Source organism: Centruroides vittatus, unplaced genomic scaffold, assembly GCF_030686945.1.
Source record: "Centruroides vittatus isolate TY-2023 unplaced genomic scaffold, ASM3068694v2 contig_971, whole genome shotgun sequence".
Lineage (NCBI taxonomy): Eukaryota > Metazoa > Arthropoda > Arachnida > Scorpiones > Buthidae > Centruroides > Centruroides vittatus.
This window is the reverse complement of record NW_027122644.1, coordinates 780690-802965: the sequence shown is the minus strand read 5'-3', so window position 1 is coordinate 802965 and position 22276 is coordinate 780690. Positions and strand designations below refer to the sequence as shown.

Below are 22276 nucleotides of genomic sequence, written 5' to 3'. Positions count from 1 at the left end.
TTAGAAAATTTAAATATTTACGATTTATTAATAATTCATGTGTTGTAAGAAATGTTTTTTGCGGTTTTCATATTTTGATTGTTTATACCATTCATGTTTTATATGAATAAACCTTAACGGAAATGTTCTTGATTTAGTTTAGTAAAATTTATAAGAATTTCCTTAAGATCTATCCTTTTGATTTTTTATTATAAAAGAAATAAACCCATTGGAGAAAATAAGTTCAGAATTTATTTTATTGTAAAACATTGCGGTATGTTGAATAAGTTGACTTTGTAGTTGTACTGTACAGTACATATACATAGAGCATTTAGATATAAATTTCTGAATTCAGAATAGCGTATCCTAAACACTTTTCACACCGATGCCGAGAGAATCATTTTTAAGTAAGATCATAAAATAAATAAGCTTATTCGGTTATGTGTGGTTGTTACATTAAATATACCATTAGTAGGGTAATTACAGCTTGGATCTAGATTAAGAAACAGATAGTGAAATTCTGTTTATTGTCCAAAATAATCTTCTGTGTTATTCTTAATGAGCAGTAATTGCGTGTGTATAAATCCTGTGTGATAAAGAATAGAACAAAAATTGAAGAAAACTCGTGAAAAAAAAATCAATCAGATACTCACGTTAAAAGCAATTAATTCCTTGATTATTTATGACCGATCGTTTATAATCTTAAGATTGTTCAGAATCATCTGCTTGATGTTATGACCGATCGTCTATAATCCTAGATTGTTCAGAATCATCTGCTTGCGAATGTTCTATATAGCCAATCGTCCATAATCCAGAGCTGTTATATCAGAAATCATCATTATTAAAGATTTTATTTTTAAAATTCAAGCAAAGTTATCCATTAATAATCATTTCTTACGAAAATATACATAGAAATATGTTTAATCAATTAAAATAAATTAAGTGATTCAAGAAGAATGAAAAATTTATCAATACAATGTTTATTTGTTTTGATAATTATTAAATTTTCTCCATTTACATTAATTAATTATAGAATAGCAAAACTTTGTAATTAGTTAAATAAATGAAAACAATTATAAAGTATATTTCTAATGTAACAGTGAGGTAACATACGGAAGTAAAGGTTTTTAAAAGAATTTCTAATAGATACTAAAACGACTCTATTAAACAGTATAATGCCTAGTTATAACATAGGCTTACAATAATTACCACTTTAGTGTAATTTACAATAATAGTCTCGGCTCGTGCCTCCGAATAATTATTATAAGTAAATAAAGGATTAATTATAAATTTAAATCTTATAGTATTTAATAAAAATTTAAGTTTGTTATAAGTGTTGTGTGCTTAGAAAAAGGAAAGTATCTTCACTATTTTTTCTTTTCATCCTCGATGATGTAGGCGTGTCGTACATCTTTCTGTGCAGCCAACTGTTAAAACTATTACCTAGACAGAATAATTCTATTCTTTGCCAATTGTCTTTAATAATATATTTCTTGGAGTATCAGTGGGCTTCACTATCAATAAACTCTGTCATTGTAATTCTTGTGCATGATTGATCAAGGTTATCAAAAAACCATTGCTTAAAGCAAAATGTTTCGAGCACTTACTCAGATTATATCTATTATCCTTTTATCATACAAGTTTTGTATTAAAAACAATTATAAAAATATATTATTTTACTTTTTTTTAAATATCTGTAAATTATATTTAATGATCCTCATCTCGAAAAGTATGGAGTATTATTGAATAAATAAAATTTGCTTAATATCGATGTTTATATTATCTTATGTTAAACTGTTTAACAAATTAGATTCGCATTTCGGAGATACTTTTATAGTTTATTTGTGTTTCTCGAGTAGCAGAACATGCGCTACTTTATAAGCAGCATAAAGCGCTATTGAATTATCAAAACAAGTACAAAAAGCGACAAACTCGTTTACACGCTTGCTTCAAAGAGTTTTTATGCGGGACAAACGATATAGAGCGTGTCCTTTTTGTCCAAAATATTCGACAAGACTAAGCATTGTCAGATCAGTTATGCTACATCAGTCTATCTATTGTCTGTCACGTTACCAGCTTTGGTCATTAGACGTTACGGGACAAGAGTAACGCCCACAAAGTCTCTCATAACGCCAAACCCTGGAAGCTACAAAGTGCACAGTCGCACGCCGAAGGTAGCAAACCACAATGGATAAGACCCATTGCATGCAGGCAACAAAAGAAAGGGACCATCTGTTCCTCTGGTTCCGCCCACGAGAACAGGTCTCCCCCTGCTCTCCGGTCGTCTTGTTCTGTTTTGCTCTTTTGGACGTGTATTGGCTGAATGGATTGGTGTTTGTTCCCCTGTCTTGACAGGAAAGAGAACTTTGAATGAATCATTCTTGTCTTGAAGGAAATGCCGGATGAACCCATTTTCTTAACTGATAGGAAAAATGATATATATTTATGTTCGAATATTGTTTAATAAAATTTCGATAGATTGATGATGATGTTGCTGTTTGTAATCTTTCTTCAGAATCATTCAACACTCATCCAGACCGAATGAAAAATAAAATATTTATCTATGTATAAAAATTAAAATAAAATAAAATGTTTGTAGTTTTATACAATAAAATTATTGTTAATTTCTATCAAATCTGCTATTACTATTAACATTTATCACTTACCTTCCTTTTTCCAAAAATTCGTCGCATTCTATAAACATGATAAATGTTTTGAAATATGTAGAAAGTGATAAATTTTAGAGGAAACTAATAGAAAAACTTTCTATTCAACTATAAGCCCACATAAAATATAATATAAATCTATTGATATATGAATAGACGAAAAGAAAATAACAGTATGCTTTGAAAAATATTTCAGGTGGAGGTAGCAATTTAAATACTATTTAAATATTTATCTAGACTTTAAAATTATTCAAGAAAATAATGCAAGGGTAAAAGAAGAAGAACCTAATGAAAACAATAATAAAAAATACTTATATATATAAAAAAAGCAAAGAAGATTGAACATTAATTCTACGAATGGAAAAGAGATAGACCAACAAGAAGAAATTCAATTCCATTCTATCTACGCCTCGACCTACATATATCTAAACTCTGAAATTGTTTCATTTTTCTAGATTCATCCGAGACTTTCAATCTTCTGAAGGATTACACAAGTACTTTTTTCTCAAACAATATTTATTTGCTATTTCATCTAACACCGCAGAACGAAAGAAAAATTCAAGTACATTTTCAAGCGATAACTCTACGAAAAATGTCTTTAAACTTTTAAAATTTCGAATATCACAAGAATAAAAATTATTTCAAATTCTTCTACGTTTATAATACTTATTTACAATCGGTGTCAACTGTTGATTACTTAAAAATATATAATTTTTTAAAGGGTATTCTTTTACAACATGAAATTTTAGATTACTTTTTTGTAGTGTCTTCTATGTTTGTAATTGTATTCTCTTTCCCAAAGATTTTTTAACAATTTTTTGTTTTTTTCATTGTTTTCTAAAGATTTGTAAGTTGTCGATATCAGAACTCTTTAAGGTTAAAAATGTTTCTTGTACAACAAATGTTTATTTCTTTTCAGATTTCTTTCTTCTCCGTTCTTTTCTAAAGGGATTCTATTTTAATTCATACGATCTACTAATATATTCATTTACGTAAACAATTTTGCTTACTTTATCATAAAAAAAAATTTATTATTTCTTAAAATAATCTTATTTTATACTTTCTGTAGAAATTTATTGTTTACTTGCCCCTAAAAGTTTATAATCTTCTCTAAAACTTTAACAGATTCTTTTCTTGGTTTTTTTTTTATATTATTATTTCTAAAATGTTTACTCTTTCTCGTGATATATATTATTTATTTTTTTTAAAAAAGTCAGATTTATTTTATCTAAAACCTTCTTTGATTCTTTAGAATTTATCATTTTATTCTTTTATAAAAATTCTGATGAAGAAAAACAAAGAAAAGAAAAAAAAAAACAGAAGAAAATACTATTTTCTAAACTTCATAAACAGTGTTCTTTGTCATTATAGTTTGTAAGTTTAAATTCAACTTTTCTAATTTAAAAGTGAATTAAAATTGACTTTTTGTTTTAAATTTTTAATAAAATTTCACTTTGCTCTTCTTAATGGTATCAAACATTAATTTTCTCAAGTTTCTGTTTTTTTATTGTAAATCCTATATTTAACATAATTTACTGTTTTTTCTTCCCTTGTATTCTTTTAATTATAAGTGTAACGAACTTTCCTCATTGATTTTTCTTCTTTTTGCTCATATTAATGGGTGATTGTGTGTATAAATAACGAGATTGTTTTCGAATCAAGTTTTCATGATGGATTAAAATATCCTTCTATCAATTTTTTTTAATATCCAAAATGATCAAACTGGTTTTACAAAATTAAAACGCATGATTATGCAATTAAAAATAAGAAAACTTAATAATTATAATAAGTGATAGTCAATGTTTGATATGATATATTATTATTAAAAAGAATTTCATAATAAGTTTTACTTTTTTAGCATTACATTTAAGAAAATCTCTTTACAAAAAGTAACAGAAGAGAAAACAAAAGACATTAACTCACTAGACTTTTTGGTCAGTGCTTTATTTCGTAAAAAAAGAGGTCCTATAACCTTACTGTCATTTTCTTTGGTGTTTCAGAAGGAAGTGTATAGGACTTAGTGTGGCTGCGTGTGACATGAGAAACACATCGATCCAGTCAGCTTTTTGGGTGGAGGCTGACCACATGAGGACTTACAGGCCACTGTGTTATCGCTAAGAGACTGACTGTAGATCTTCTATTGCTTCTGACCAATCTGATAACATTTCCATTGAGCCCTCTGTGTCCAAAGGGTGGAAAGTTGTCCCTCGGGATTTAACTCTATTCTCTTTTTCTTCATCCAAGCAGCTTCTTTCATATTACCTTCGAAAGCTTCTTATTTATCTTATTATTTACGAACGATTTTACTTAAATCTGAGAATAAATAACGGTCTTAAATTCGAATAAATTATATCTTAATCAAGATTTATGCATGTTTTTTTTCTAAATTTTTCAACGTAGCGGTTATATTTTTTGAAGGAATAAAGGATTAATTAAAGGGAAAAAAGTATTTAGAAGACTCCACCCAAAATCATCTGAGCAAAATAAGCTTCCTCGAAGTGGAAATACTTTTGAAGATTTATACTTTGCCAGTAATGATAAATAACAACTCCGCCCAATTTTAATGGAGTGTAGTAATTTCGATAATTCGACCAAGTAACAACAAATTCATTTCATTACATTAACAATTTAATGCCAAAATTAATTAATAAAGCAAACAAAGATGTATAATGCAAAATTCATAGAGAAATCTTCATAAATATTCAAAATAAAAATCTTTAAAAGTTAATAATAAAATATTAATCAATTTACTTAAACACTTATACATAAATTAAGAACCATTTATATGCATTAGTCAGCTTTTTGTGAAGTCATATTTGAAGCGTTATTGCCCTCAAGATACAAAAGTCAAGCAAAAGTATCTTCGACTATAACTCCACCCGATAAGGCAACTTCGAGGTTTTGTAAGGAAAAAGCGGTTTTCTTTTGTAACCATCGAACAATGAAGAAGGAGAGAATTCACTACGTCCATCACGTGCGCGTTTTTTAAGCTATTCTTCTACTCCGCCTTAGCACTCTAACAGAGATATCTGCTGCTTGAGGCACGACGAAAGTAAAGATAGTGAGAGGACAGGCGTTTCTGATACTATGAAATCGTCACGAACAAACCTTCACATTCAAAAGGGATCCAGATAAGAAGAATCCGTCACTAAGAAGTACTCAAAGAGAGGACAAAAGCTGGTTTGTCTTTTTGTCAAGAAATGTCCGTACGAACAAAAGTGAAAAATATATAGACTTATATTTGTTTGTTCAGTCAAGCACGATGTGTTTTGCTTCATAAAAATTTTTTCCTGTTTCGGATTATCTTCCTTGTAACTTTCAACTGTTAAGTAACTACTTAACACTAATTTTCTTATTACTTAATTTGATTCACCACACTTTGCAATTTAATAAAAATTTAAATTGAGAAAGTACTTCCAGTTTTATAAATAAAAATTTAATGTCACCTTTTCCTCACTACATTTAAAGATCCATAATCACTTAATGAGAAGTGTAAATGAACTAATTCAAAAAAAAAAAAAAAAATTATACATATAACACGTGAATTTTTGAATAAAATATGTTAAATATAAAAAAAAGGAAATTTATATCCGTGCATTCCCATATTCTATCTGTAGGCAGAGTGACGATTTTCCACATCGTCAGCTATTCCCGCAGCGAAATTTCCAAGAACCTCATATTAATCTGGTTTGTACTTATATGGCATCCATAATAGAATCTAGAAATAAAAAATAGATAAAGCGTACAAAAAATTTATCATGTGACACAAAAACTTTCAGATATTCATTTAAAATTCTGAGAATTTCAGGAGCAGTTCCGCAGATTAAAATCTATCAACATTAATATTTCATCGAACAAATCCATGTATGTTTTAATGGGATAATACGCGTAGAATGAAACGTTTCTAATTCCAAAAAGTAGTCCAGAAAGAAAAAAAAATATAGCCTATATAATCAAATCACTAGATAAAACTCAATTATCAGTATTAGCACTTCCAGAAGATAAACTTGCAATAAAGTTGGGGTTGGTTTTGGACTTAACATTTTTGATTTTTTTCCTTCCTCCGTTAAAATTTAATTCTTTTATGGTTTTAAAGTTGTTAACGTAATTTCAGAAACAAAAAAAATAAATAAGGCTTATTATATACGTTTTCTTTTTTTTTTATTCGTTTGCGTAAAATCATGAATTAAATTTGCTAAAATGATAAAAGCCTTTTAGAAAATGCAGTAAATAGGACATAAAGAAATGTTGTAAACTTAAGTCAGAAGTAAACTAAGAAAATTAATGGCTTGAAACCCATCAAAGTCTTTAATGAGAAAGTGATGCTAATAGAGGATAATATCATTGAAACCTAATACCGCTATATGACTATAGTCTATAACAAAATATTACTCTAGTAACAATATAGCCTTTTTTACGTGAGAAAAAATAACTAAATAATGTCTTTCTCGATTTTAGGAGTTAAAGAGAATAAGACTATAAATTCATCTTTAAAAAATAAATTATATCGATGTTAAGTATGTACTGAATATTTATGTTTATTTTCCATTATATGAATGCAGTATGTTATCAAATGATTGAACCCTTTAGGCTAGAGTATATAGAAACGTTTATAAACCATTCTCATCATATTTTACGTCAATTAGTTTATTTTAATCAACCAAAATGGATAAAAATACGTCCATGTTAAAAAGATAAATGCATTGTTTTTGTAGGCAATACGAGTAATTAGTATAAATTTCTTGGTGGAAAATCAAAAGCAATTTTTTAAATAAATTTAGCAATATATCTTACATAAAAAAAGCAGATGTTGACTGTTCTTGTCTTATATTCTATATATCACGGGTTATATATAAGCTGTATATACTCTCTGTCTATTGTAAATTGAGTTATATGTATAGGTCAATATCCTATCCATCCTGCCTTATAACTATTTATTTTATATGTCTATTCAGTGCGTCGCCCCTATAACTTATCACTGTATTATATTTATGGAAAAGTTTAAAGTTAAAAAGATTGTTGGAGAAAGTCAGTAGTAAGTGGAAGAGAGAATGCAATTAGTGAAGCGAATATATATAGAGTAGGAGGTGTAGTATGAGTAATGAATCCAAGTTGCAATACGAACTGTAGTAGCTTATTGTAAGTTAGATACGCAAAGCACTCCTCTCTGAAGAAGTAAATTATTTAAGGCAAATTATTTATTTTCACAGAATAACAAATGCTTTATACCACCGCATGTAAGGAAAAGAATATGGATATGTTCCTATTTATGCAGGTAAGCAATTATTTACAAGTTATGTTTTATATATAACTTGCAAATGATTGCTTGAGTAAATTCACTTTTGAGCTGATGTTCGAAGTTTCCACTTTTTTGAAATAGAAAAAATAGGAATACAAATCGCCAATTTCAGAAAATTAATGCGAAAATGTAGTTTTAGAAAACCATGTATAAATCGTCACTTTATAAATTAACATTTAAACTGTCTCTCATCGAAACTAGAGGACAAATTATTGCAGAAATTGAGACGTAAATTGATACTTGCAGAAATTGATGCTCAGAAATCAACATATAAATAGTCACTTCTAACAATTTATACGGGAACAGATATATATACAAATGAAAATATTTTTTTTTAAATTTTTTTTTATAGAAATTATTATCCCTATCACGTCTTTTAGAACATGCTTACCAATCCAAGTTTAGAAAATGACGTTCATATCGATTTTTAGAACCTGACGTACGAATTGTATAGTTTAGAAATTGACGACTTCGGCCGTCACTTGTAGGAAGTGACGTCAAAATCGTTACGTTCAAAAATCGATGTCACTTTGGAAAGGTTCAAACTGTCAATTCTTGAAACTAATGATAAACCGATACTCTTAGAATTTGACGTCCAAACTCATCACATTTATAAATTGACAAGCAAATCGACAGTTTAGAAATTGACGTCCAATTCGTTTTTAAAAATTGACGTCAAAATCGTTACTTTTAGAAAGTGATGTCCAAACCGTCACCTTAGAAAATTCTTGTCCAAATTGTTATTTTTATTTTTATTATTTTTTTCCTTTGTCAACTAAGAACAAATTACTAACTTTTAGAAACTTTTAACTAAGGTTATAGTTTCTTAAAATTAATTAAAGATTTTAAAATTAATAAAATATTTTTATTTATAAACTGTAGTATATATATATTGCAAATATAATTTTTGAGATTAAAGATAAAAAAAAATTAATTTAAAATTTTAAATCTAATTAGAAGAAGTGACACCCCCCTTAAAAATTCATCGCAAATTAATAATCTGTTAATTTTCAATTTGTAACATATTAAAATTAATTTTCGAACAGGGAAAGTATCAGATACGTTAACATAAACAACATTAATTAAAATAAATAAACCAAAATTTAATTATTAAAATTCAAAAGTTCTATTAAAGGGACAAATATAATAATAAATCGGATTTTATGAATTAATACTCTAGAGACTTGATTAATTTTGTCTGCAAATAGGAAACAAGCGGCAATCGTTTTGATACATATTAATTGATTCCCAAATGACTCAAAAATGATCGAATGAAACTAAATGTCCACTTTAATCTTCCTTTTGAATAATTTAGCAACATTAATTTGCTCATTATACAGCAATAATAAGAGTAATTGTGTATGTGTTTTTTTACTTTCATTAATTTTATTGTAATTACACGTTAGGAGATCACTATGTGGTGTGATTAATAACAATTATTATTGTTAGAATGCCCATGCAATTTTTAGGCCCATGCCTAGAAGACATGGGTCTAAAATCTTATATGAGAAATCTATAAGCTACTTTTCTTTAATTTTAAATCAAGCTGGACATAAAATATGAATAAAGAGTTTTTCGAGCAACCCAGAGAAAATTTCACTGCTTACTTATAATTGCTTACAATATTGTAAACAAGCAATGATTACAATAATTACAGAATTGTAATTGTTAATACTCTGATATCTTATAATTAAAATAAAGTAAGTAAATTTTGTTTAAAAGAAGTATAAAGCGTATCGATAAAGCTTGATAACGTCTATAAAATAGTAGGTATATTATCTAGTAGTGAAAAGATCATATTGCATGATCATGCTATCTGATCGCTTTTCTTTAAAGCTTGACAGATCATGCTATATGATCATTTTTCACATAAAAGAGATTGCTGGCAAGCTTATTGAGCAATGATCAATGAGTATATCAGCTAGTTTTCAATGTAGTTTTCTATGTTAAAAAAATAAATAAATAAAGCGTGTTTCTGAGGGTAATTTTTATATATTAAATAAAAATTAATTTTAATTAACTTAAGAGCAATATTGATTTTATAATTATTGCATTTTATTATCGATATATTTTTCAATGTATAGATAACTAAATCTGCTAAAAAAACACCCAATATTTTTGGATATTTAGGCCTACTTCTAACATTAAGTCAATTTTTATTAAATTAGTAGTGCAAAAAACGTTTACTTTTTATTAAAAAATATTTTGAAAAATTATAATAATAAATTATATTTTAAAATGTGAAGTAAAGATAACTATTCTAAGCTGCAAACTTATTCACTATGTAAAAAGAGATTCTAAAAATAAATTTCCTTAGAATACCAAGTAGAACATTAAATTACAATTCATGAGAAGCAAACAATTTAATTTTAATTTATTAAATGGCAAACGCGTGACCATCTGTTTTAAAAATAAAAATAAACTAGAAAATAATAATCGTCGATAATACTAATATGTAAGAAAAAATTGTTTAAAAATTATATAACAAATCCCCGAATGATTGATAGCCTTAAGGCAACTTGTTTGAATATATATGAAGACCACACGGCCGACAAGTTCACCTGACTTGCATGATTACACAGGTGACCGATTGCAGCATCGCGTTCTCCAATCTGTGAATCCAAGTACACCCTTAACAATTTAGAACCCATGAGAGAAGTACAGTTAATTAAGTTTTGTCTCCTAGACTGAAGATGACCGATGGGCTTGTAAAAGATAGCAAAAATAGTCGTCCACTCTAGTTCGGAACTCAACTCGAAAAGCGACAATAGAAACATCTTCATTAACAGTTCTGCCATATTAAAGCATCCGATCATTTTATATTTTACTCTTTATTATTATATTTTTAAGAAACAGACCATGTATAATTTTGTATATTGCTTAATAATTCGATATTCTCAAGGTTTAATCAAATAATTATATATATATTGCGAATTTAACGATGTTTATAGTTGCAGCTATTATTATGGTTCATTGATTTTTAACAGGAATATCTGAATGATATTTTTTCATTGATTAATGGTTAAACGTAGCTGATACTGATCTTTTAATTAGAAAAAAAACTAACTAATGATAATATAACTATACTAATCTTTATCTTATATATTTTTTCGCATCACTTATTGAAGTTTTTTAATGGACGAACAATATCATTAGAATTTGAATTAAGATTTATAGTAATGATATTAATAATGTAAATTAACAAATTTAAAAAATTTACTAAACAGAAATCATTTTTTATTTATTTATTTATAAAAATCAACGGCTATGTCATATAGAGACAGGAGATCACTAACCGCCCCCTAATTATAAAGTCAATTAAAAGTAAGGTAAAATAATAATAAATTATGATATTACCTTAATTTTAATGTCATATTTTTAGAAAATTACTACTCTAATTAATTAATTAAAAATATTATATATTTATCGTTAACAGTTTATAAATCGTAACTTTGTATTGGAGACTAAATGTTTTCTCTATGGTTTCTCAATACTGTAGTATTATAATGTTTTCTTTATTTCTGTATTATAAGTAAGATTATTATATCTTATTAATATGATAATAGAATATTTTGAGGAATTTTCATATATATGAAAATTTTAGATGATAAGAGATAAGATATAAATCGAATTCGATGCAATTTAAATATCAAAAATATATATTAAACATCCATTTAGAATGAAGATCAATTTCTCTTTACATTTTAATATCGATTAAAAAAAATCCAAATTTTACAATATATATATATATATTATTATATAATAATAGTATTAATTAAATATTTATGGATGAAAATTATAAAAGACTAATAAAGTGTTTCCCAATATTCACTTATATTTTATTATTTATTTAGTGAAAAAGATACTATCCAATTATTTCATAAAAAACGAATAAAATTTTTTTCGTTTACGAAAAATCTTTAAATAATTGAAAAATTCAATAAAAATTTGTACGGCACTATATTAAATATTTATTAAGTAAATAAATTTGAGAAATTATTAAAAAATAAATAATTAAATAGCACTTTAGTAGAAAATATTGATTTTTTGACAATCTCTTAACACTTTAGAAGAGCTTTCATGAAAATGCATCAAGTCTATTGATTTTATTATGAGATTTTTAATAAGATTGTATTCAGAGGATAACAAGCAAAATAATCGATATAAAAATATTCTAATAAAATTTTCAAAAATTGTCACTTTTGCTATTAATCTTGCTTTGTGTGTTTTAAGCCATAAAAACAGTTAATATTATGATGTTTCTTAAGAACATTTATTTTACGTTTACATAAAATTACTTTTATGAAAAACTTAAATGACTGAAGGAACATCGTATGCACGTTCTCACTCTTTTACAAAAGAAAACCATAAATCGTAGGCCATTTCGTGTCTCCATTCTTGTTTAAGGGTAGGTGAAATCAAAGAGGCAGATGTAAAGATAACACGATACCTGTGTAGTAACCTAATGCTTTTTCTCTAAACCTGTGCCTTAAATGTAGACCCACCTGTCCATCTATGGCACTTTCAATGGGTAACACGACCCCCAAACTTAGGAAATCAGGGTCTTTTGTATATCTCTATGTGAGAATGCAAGCAAGCAAAATAAAAAAAAAAAGCCACTCCCTACTTCCTTTTTAAACAGAATAAAAAATAAGCCTGCTCTCCTTCTTTAAGGTATAAGTCTACTTTTTAAATTATAACATATAGAAGCTTATTTTTCACTTATAATATTTACTACCATTAAAATTAAACAAATATTATTGGTTTCATTAATGCTGGGTTGTTTTATTAATAGCTAGAGATATCGATATGATTATCTCTTGTGATCTCGAAATGGATTTTTAACAGAGTAACAATAATTTCATAATTATTCTCAGCGATTTAGTATTGCAAATCTATATATCCCAATGTATAGAGGCCATTAAACAATTTCTTAATACCTGGAATATCTCAAAGCCCTTCTGATTTATCTAACTTGTAAGCAGTATCAAAATATCCTAAAGCCTCCCGTAACAGTAATAAGATATTCTTAAGCCTTAAGGGATTACAACATCTGAATATCCTGAAACCCATCAGAACTACTCTGATACCGAAATCCTTCAGAGCAATCTGAACCATTACATTGAGTCCTTCATAAATGATGTGAAATCAGGCAGAGATCAATAGCTCCAAGTAATTTTTCTCGGGGACTTTGTTATCGAAATAAATTGGCATTTCTAACTGATTCGTTTTTGTAATGTAAAGGAAATTTCTGTAAATTACAACATGACTTAAAAAAAAAAAAAAATTGTATTCTATATCGAAGCTACACCTTAATAGATCTATTTCTAAAATCACAAATCATAGCAGTTCGCGTGGCAGAGTAATAAGGGAACAAGTATAGGTGCAGGGGTGTCTTAGAAAATCTACCATTAATTCCCTTATCAGGTTAGGCATCTGACGTCACAGTCTCTATACACTGTTCACCAATGACATGGACATAGATGGGTGGAGAGTAGACAGAGATCAGTTCCACCTGCTACAGTTAAGATAGAAAGAAACTAAGATATTCGGGGGCCTCTTATCGCTTGCAATTATCTAATAGGGGGAGGGGAATCGGGGGAGAAAAGGGAACTTGGAATTTCGTTTCTGACTAGGTCAAAGTCTTAATAATACTTTAACTCACCGTAATTTTGGTTAGCCTTTTTAAGCACGATGTTCAAAAATGATATTGTTACTACGGTAGTATCAGGTGTATTGGCCTTTGGGGAAGCGATGGCTACTGGCCCTAATGATCATTTATATCGGATAACACCATCAAGTCTGATGGAAATTACGCGTAGTTAAGCATTGTTAAAAGGAAACGGTGCTATTACATTAATAAATTGTTACAAATTATCGGTAATATTTTTGGTGTTATGTAAGTTTAGTAGCAATTATTGCTAGTCTGCAACGAATGTAGAGGTGTTCTTTTTCTCGTAAAAGCTTATAAAAATTTCAAGCAATGGATAAAAGACAATTAATACTCTACCAAGCATAAATAACTTAACATTACATTCATTTTTAAATATGCAATTGATAATAGGTTTATCAATGGTGTAGTTAATAACTTATATTAAGTTTCAATCTGCGAGTAATGAATTCATTAATTCGTCAGATATTTATTATAATTCCATTAATTATACTTTAAGCTAGCCAGGCAACAAATTACAGAACGAATTTAACAGTTATTGGCAGAAAATTTCAATTTTGTTAAATATAAATTCGGCTAACGCAATTGATTTTCAACGATTTGATCAAAATATATTTAAAATTTTTAAATTATTTTTAAAAGTATTTTATTTCCACTAATATTTTAAATTTTGAATAAGATATTAATTTCGTTATTTAATTTATTCATAACTCCATTTAATTTGTGAATAATGTTCAATTATAAACAGTTGATATGTAAATATTTATTCGAAAATGATTTAATATTAAATTCTAATAAATTTTCATTTATTTATATTCTAATATGTTAATATGAATTGCTTCCATAAACAAAATTTTTTTAATTTTGTAAACAAGATATTTATTTTCATAATATAACTTATATATAGCTTAATAAATCAATATAGAATTTTCACTTTACTTCATTGTAAAATCCATATATTTTAAACTTTAATAATATATAAAGAATTGATTTTATTCTGAATTTTTTATTTTTGTATCAATAGAATATTAATTTTATCAAAAAATATTTTGATATTATTAAACTTGTTCCAGAAGTTCGAAATAAGTTAGTATTTTTTAGTGGGAATTCTAGCTCTAACTTCCTTGAAATTATCAGTTAATTTCATATATAATTTTTTTATTTTAAATGGAGTATTAACTATTTGAGAAGTCATCGTTTTAAATTAAATATCGATTTTGTTTGTTTTAATTAAACTTTGATTAAAATTACAATTTTTAAGTTTTAAAAAGATACTTATTTTAGTGAAATTTTAATACTTGTAGGTATAGATTTTGATTTTCTTAAAAAATTTAAAAAATATTATAAAAATGAACCTAGTGGTGTGTTATAGTACAACATTCAATGAATACGAGTATGAATATGCAACATTTTATATAAAGTATAGTACTTAAACTATATATATATATATATATACTTCAGTAAGAATTGAAAAACTATATATTTGGACTCCCCCTGACAAAATCCAAATTTTGCTTTGAATGAATATTTAATTATAATTCATATTCTGAATAAAACTTATTACTTTTTCTTTGACAAGTTAGCCATGCAATCATTATTCTTTCATTAAAATTACATGATTAATATTAATTGATCTCATAGTAACTGTTAAATGGTCACATATGAGACTATGGAATGTTTGATTAGTATAATTAATCAATGTTTCAGCAAGTTTCGAAAGACAAATACATATCCTACAAAACTACATATTTTTCTTTTTTATTATTTTTTAAATTTCTTTACTTTGTAAGCAAAGAAAAATTAATTTTTTAAATTAAACATAAAAAAAAATTGAAATTTCTCATTAGAAACTGAAACTACATTCATCAATATCAATTTAAATAAAAATTTCTGTTTTTCAAAAACTTCAGGAAGGAAATTATTATAAAATTTATGGTAGATTGTAGAAGTGTACTCGTGACCAAGTGATATATAGTCATAGTATACAACAGAAACTATTATCATGTGATCAATTATATTGAGAGTAAGTAGATCTACTTGTGATCAAATGACATATAATCCCCGAGATAAAATGCCTAGATCACGTGAACACTTCAGTGGGAGGGGAGACAAAATTTATATAGACCTAATTGATAAAGAACTGCGTGAAGAGAAAAATTTAGTGAGAGAAATGAATTTTTAGAAAATAATTTTCTTCCGTTAGCTTTGTCATATTGATTAAGTGAGGGATGACTTTCGGAATAGTAAAACGTATGACGCGATCGTGCGGATAATATTTGAATAATAAATCAGTACTACTTTCAGAAATACGATATTTTCTGTCATCTATGTTTATTAAAACATGTTCACAGTGGTGATTAAATAAAATAATTGTTCGGCATGGTTAATGCTCGTAAGCGTATCGAATTCCTATTTTTAATATATTTTTAAATTAGATTTAGAAAACAAAAAATACATTTTTTTTTCCTTTAAATCTGCCGAAAATTATAAAATAATGACAATCACGTGACTAATCCAAGTAATGTTAATTACTTCAGTAATGTATACAAAATGAAATAACAGAATTATTTTAATTTAAATTAATAAAGTAAGCCGTTATTATTACACTGAAGTAATACAACGAAGAGAAAATTTGCCAGTCTTAATACTATTTTTTTAGTATAATAATAATATTATTATTATTATTTTAAAAAAAATATTTTTTTAAAGGAAAAAAAAGCTGTTATTCATATTTAAAGAACATGTCGAAAAAATTGAGATTACTTCACTTCACTGATAAAGGAGGAAAGAAAAAAAATATATATGAAGAAATTTTTCTTTATTAAAGAGGTTGATGCAAATTTTAATTATTTCTTAATTAGCATTAATACGTAAGCAGCACTGTTCATTACAGGAACAAGTTGAATGATCGTTCGCTGTTCTTACACATAAAAATTTGCAATCACGTAATTCTAGAGAGAAGGAAAAAAAATACCCAAGTGATTTTTTTCCCAAAAGAATAATAATCATAATTTCGATTTGTTAAAGATAAACCATCACTATGCCGCAAACGATTTAATTAATGATAATTACTTGTCACATTAATCATGTGATCAAAACATACTATAAAACTATCTGTTGCATTTAAAATTTAAAGTATTGTAAAGAAATACTTATAGTACTAGCCAGTAGCATAAAATAATAGTAAATTCCTCGAATAGGAAACGCTTTAGTAGAGAATTAAGAATATATGTGTGTCAGTAAAAGCATTCTCGAATAATGACAACATACCAAGTAGGCTATACTTTAGACTCGAAGAAAGATCATAAAAGATTAGAATATAGGAGACAAGGTTCAATGAATTCCAAACATCAACTTCGTCAGTTCCTCAGTTCTACCATTAACCTATAACCTTTATATATCGAATTTCTTTCTCTCATACTGACTTCAGGTAATTGTGTAGTTTAGTTGAGAATTCGATATTGCGACGGTTTGAGAGTGGAAAAAAAAAGAAAAGAACTGTCGCGTTTGTATTAAATTACTTCGTCTTTAGTTTTCCTTTCAGAATTTTCATTAATACTTTCAAATAAATATTTTCTAGTGCACCTTGAATAAAACTATAGATCAAAATACGATATCGGTAATAAATCAAATACTTTTTCTTCTGTTTCTTCAACGTTTGCACGTTTATATCATTTATTTACATCTACGTTTGCGTATATATGCATGCATTTATTTATATCTACCATTTTTTCATATCAACTACGTTAATCCATATACTGATATATATGAGTCTATAGGCTTTTTCGTATCTATCATTGCTTAACATCCAATGCTTCATTCTTACGTCTAAACTACATAAAATATGCATTTATATTATTTATTATGATGAAATATAAAGAAATATATATAAAAATTGGAAGGATAATATCATAAAATTTAAAATTAGAATGTTAGAATTTATAAAAAATGATAATAAATTTCATATTTCAGCCATTTTATTTGAAAAACACCAATATTGTAACCAAGTGTTTACTGTATTTTAATACATCTGATTTTTAAAATTAATTTTAGAATTTCTTATAACTTTTATGTAAATATTTATGCGAAATTGTTCGGATAATATTAATGACCATGTTGGTCATTAAAAATAGGACCTCTCTTAGATTAGCAGTTTATAAATGAAACCTTAGGGGATTCATCATCATACGTAAGTATTGTAATCATTCTTATTACTTTCTATTAAAAAAGATTCTTTTTTTCCCTCCTATTACAATAGCAATTATTTATTGCACAATTAAAGAAGTTAAAACGAGAAAAACATCACGGGGAGGCTGAATAACTTATAAACATCGCTCCGCCCAAAAAATATTCCTCCAATTATAAGTTTTATAAAAGAAGGGGATAAACAAAGAATAAAAACTATTAATTTAATAAATGACAAGCGAGGACGCAAACCACCAAAATATTTTATCTTCCTTTACACGTATTTTACTTTAGCTTCCCCCTCGCTATCAAAAAATGGACTTGACCAACCCAGTAGAATCATTCAGCCAGGGAGAAAGAGTGCACGAACTCATTCTTTACCACGAGTATGTATAAATGTGATATGTATGTGGTTATTCGATGAAAAACCATCGTGACATTAGCTATCTACCACTCATAAAAGTGTGCCTTAGTCACTTGGGAAAGTGACCTGAACTTAGTGGTCCAAGACGACTACCACTACTCCAACAACTACAAGCCAGGTAGGGGGATTTATTGTTACTTTTTCCTACCGGTATTTCGGTTTAGGGGATTGATTGTATTTTAGGTAATGTAAACATACGTCAAGTTTTGTACTTTTGTAGTGCGAGGGAGTTTCTTTTGAGTTTTTTTTTTCCTTGTGAGTCTTATACTGATTAATGAGGCATAGGTGCCAATTATTGTGCTCATATAAATAAAGATTGTAAGAAATGATGAAAATTTATTCATCATTTATAACAACAATATATAACTTTTTTTTTTGCTCTGTACATGGAAAATTTATGTTTCAATTCAGTAACTGATAGAATTGACAAATAAGTGATGGAGTAATCCCTGTACATCTTTAATTATATAAGTCTATGTACTACAACAAACTGAAAATAACAACTGCAGCAGAATTTTATTTGTGTGTTTATTTAGATCTGTTTTTCTCTTTCTATTTAAAGTCTTTATATTATATAATAAAAATAATTCAAATTCTTAGTTTGGGAAGAATTTGTTCATACAACAACAATATAAGGCAATTTTTTTTCTTTATCTTTAGTTATATAAACGTTTATATAAGCTTTAAAAATAAATAAATATAATAACTCCATTAGGATTTTTGTAATAAAACATGTTTACTTTAATTATATAAAGAATATTTTTACTGTTGTTAGATTAATGAGATAAAGTTGAATGTTTTATTTTTATCAATTTATTTATTTATTTATTTGATAATCTTTACATTTTAATAGCTTATGTTAATAGAATTTATACCGAAAAAACAAAAGAATAGTGAAGTTTGCAATCATCTAATTCAAAAAAGAGGAAAAAATAAAAGATTTTAAAGGAATAACTGTTGAAAAGGAATATTTAAACGTCGTAAGGATAAGCACTTGTGCCTTGCCTATCTTTGCAGTATATACTTTTTTTTTGAAATATCAAGAACTTAGATTTGAGTACTTTCTTGCCATTTTTTTGTAGAAAAGAAGGACAAGTTTTGTTACTTGAATGGATGTCAGTTTTTAAATTCTAAGCAAACGTCATTCGTGACTGATTTACACTATATATATACATATATATAGTACTGTATATGCAAGGAATTGACTGCCAACGATCTTTACGGACATAAAGTCGATATTTCATTTATCTTTTTGTTCTTTTTTTTAAGGCTCAACAAAGATTTCTAGTAAAAATCTCCGATTTAAAAAAAAGTAGCTCTTATTCTCATAACTGCAGATTATTTTTTTTAATGAATCCTTTTTGAATTATTTAAGACGTCACCTATGCAAATATAACGTAGAATAAAATGCCTGTTACACATCTGTGCATCTATCACAGCAATTGAATTATAAAGGGGAACATTTCTCTTCGGAAGAAACATATTTCCTAAATATACAGCTAAATTTGTCTTTAATAAATTACAATGTAAGATTAAATTAATAAATTTAGTCGCTGTATAATTTATAAGCAGTAATACATCAAGTGCGTGCTAAAGAATGAGAAAAGTAAAGCTTGTTTCTGTATGAATTGTTAAGAGGCGGTTTTTGAAAAGAACTAAAGAATCCAACATGAAATACAAGGCATAAAGGAATAAAGGAAGAAAAAAAAATCCAACCAGCACTTTCTGAACTAAATGAATTAATCAAATTAAATCCGATTAATTTTCTGTGTTTATTAGGTTTGTAAAGCCTTATGGAAAGAAGTTCAGAGAGTTTCAGCATCAGATTAAAAATCAAGAATGAAAAATTAAATAAGTTACTGTAGAAATTTTAAAGAGGCGAACTATCCAAAATTAGCTTGTATTTTAAATTAAGAAGATCCTGTTTATATATTTTTCATGCGTAATCTCGAGAACAATCTGATTTCAAAACTATTCGGTTTAAAATTAGACGGAGACAGAAGAGTAAACAGAAGCATTTTAAGAGTTGCTTAATGCACAGTTTGCTCTTTTATCAGTAGTTAAAGTCCGCATAATATTTAGTTAAGAAAAAAAAACAAAAGTGAAGAAGAAAAAGAAACCGTTGGCAACAAAAGTCACTGGAGAATATGAGTGACAATCTTCGTTCTTGGAACTAAACACCTGTCTTGAGTCTCAATGCAGTCATGAGTTACTCTCTGTTGAAAATCAACCTGACAGAAGCGACAGACAACTATTCCGTTACTGATGACTGTTCCGCATTCAGTAATGCAACTATTTTCGGTGCGAACTTAAATTGGTATTTGCTGCTTCAACCCACATAAACAAAACTCTACAGTGTTTTGCTCTTTCACGCTGAAAATTTCCATCGACACCTTTTTAGTGTGTGAAATTGCACTCATGTATATAATTTTTTTTTTTAAACGGGAATTATAGGATGATTATATTTTTATAAATTGCCAGATTCATTTTATTTTATTATTATTTTTTTTAAATCAATAAAAAAATAAACGTTTATTATAATTATTATAAATTTAATTTTAAATTCATAAAAGTGCAAAAATTCTCAAAATTTTCATTATTATACAGTAAAAATTAACTTTAGAATTTGAAAAATCTCTGAAATTTCTGAATTTGCTATCGTGCAAAAACGTTTAAAAAGAAATTTTTGCGCTTTTATGTTCATCTTGCTTGCTTTAATGATGAAAATAAGTGGGAGAGCTAATAAAATTTTGTTAATAAAAACAACCGTTTTTAATACCAAAACAATTTATGTTTAATAAAATAGCTGAAACTCAAAATATTCTGCCATAAGGAATATTCTAATTTCCATTTTGTCTGTACCAAATTTTGAAAGAACCTGCTTTAGGTAATAAATCCTGTACCCGAGGCACCTATATGAGCATACAAAGCAATGAAAACATTCCAGAAATGTTCTCAAGAGGCTCCAAACTAAAGTTAGCCATATTACAAGCTTTAAGAGATAAAAATTATAGTTTATAGAAAAGAAAAAAAATTTTTTCTTTGTTTTTAAATCGCATTAAATTTCATAATGACATAATGCAAGTTTATAACAGTATTAATTCAAACTGTCATATTTATTGTGAAGATTTTGATGTAAAGAAACGGTCGTTGCTTGTATTGTGATGATTGAGCTATTTGATGGGTTGAAAGAATTACTCAAGTACAACCCCACAGACCTCCCTGTAGTAATGCGAACATGATGCGTCATTATGACGATGTTATAACTGTTACCCGAGGCTATCCCCGACTACACAAGGTTTTTACACTCGAATTGCTATAATAAGAGGCTTATTTTTTAAGATTTTATATTGCTTAGACAAATCATTTTAGTTTTTTGACTTCTTCTATCATAAATGTATAAAAAGTACAATTGATAAGGACTGGCCTCTTAATTAATGTTTAAACCCATAATTGCCAAGATTGCAATTTATTATTGTTATAATAAATATTATTACTTTTAATTGATTCTATGCAGATTTGATACAGTCTTTTTCGGTCGTCTCGTCTAACGATTCTTTTAAATGATTATGGGACGTTTTATGTGGGAGATGAGTTAAGTTTAGATACAAAAAAAGCACTTAAAATATTTTCCAACTAAATACAAACCACCCAGTAAAATATGTAGATTAAAATCTGCTAAATATGAGCAACATGACACAAAGAACATACAAGCTTACGAAACATCCAAATATATGTACCGCCAGCTATATAGACAACCTATAGTGCCATGGACAATCCATCATTTCTGTGGCGTGTACAGACCGACCATTAAGGTCTGGAAGGAGGATACAAGACCGGTCACTCGGCCCAAATTACAGGGTAGGATGGCCTGGGGACTGTCTATCTTGCAACCTAGATTTCAATCATAAGCATCATCTCCCTCCCAACTTATAGACTCTAAGCTTTGCTGTCTGTCATTGGTTGTTTCTCATTTCTAAACGCAAAATTACGATAAGAATTTAAATATTATGTTTAATTTTTTAAATAAAAGTAAAAAAAATGCTTTGTAA

General features: G+C 27.3%; 1 long non-coding RNA gene across 1 annotated transcript in view; it reads right to left on the bottom strand.

The window, feature by feature from the left end:
* Nucleotides 1-317: 317 nt before the first annotated feature.
* LOC136985565 (uncharacterized) overlaps nucleotides 318-22276 on the bottom strand; it is a 66612-nt gene continuing 44653 nt past the window's right edge. The window contains exons 2-3 of the long non-coding RNA XR_010882358.1: nucleotides 633-796; nucleotides 318-565 (exon numbers count right to left, since the gene is read on the bottom strand). This is a non-coding gene — a long non-coding RNA (uncharacterized lncRNA). The remainder of the gene's footprint in view (nucleotides 566-632; nucleotides 797-22276) is intronic.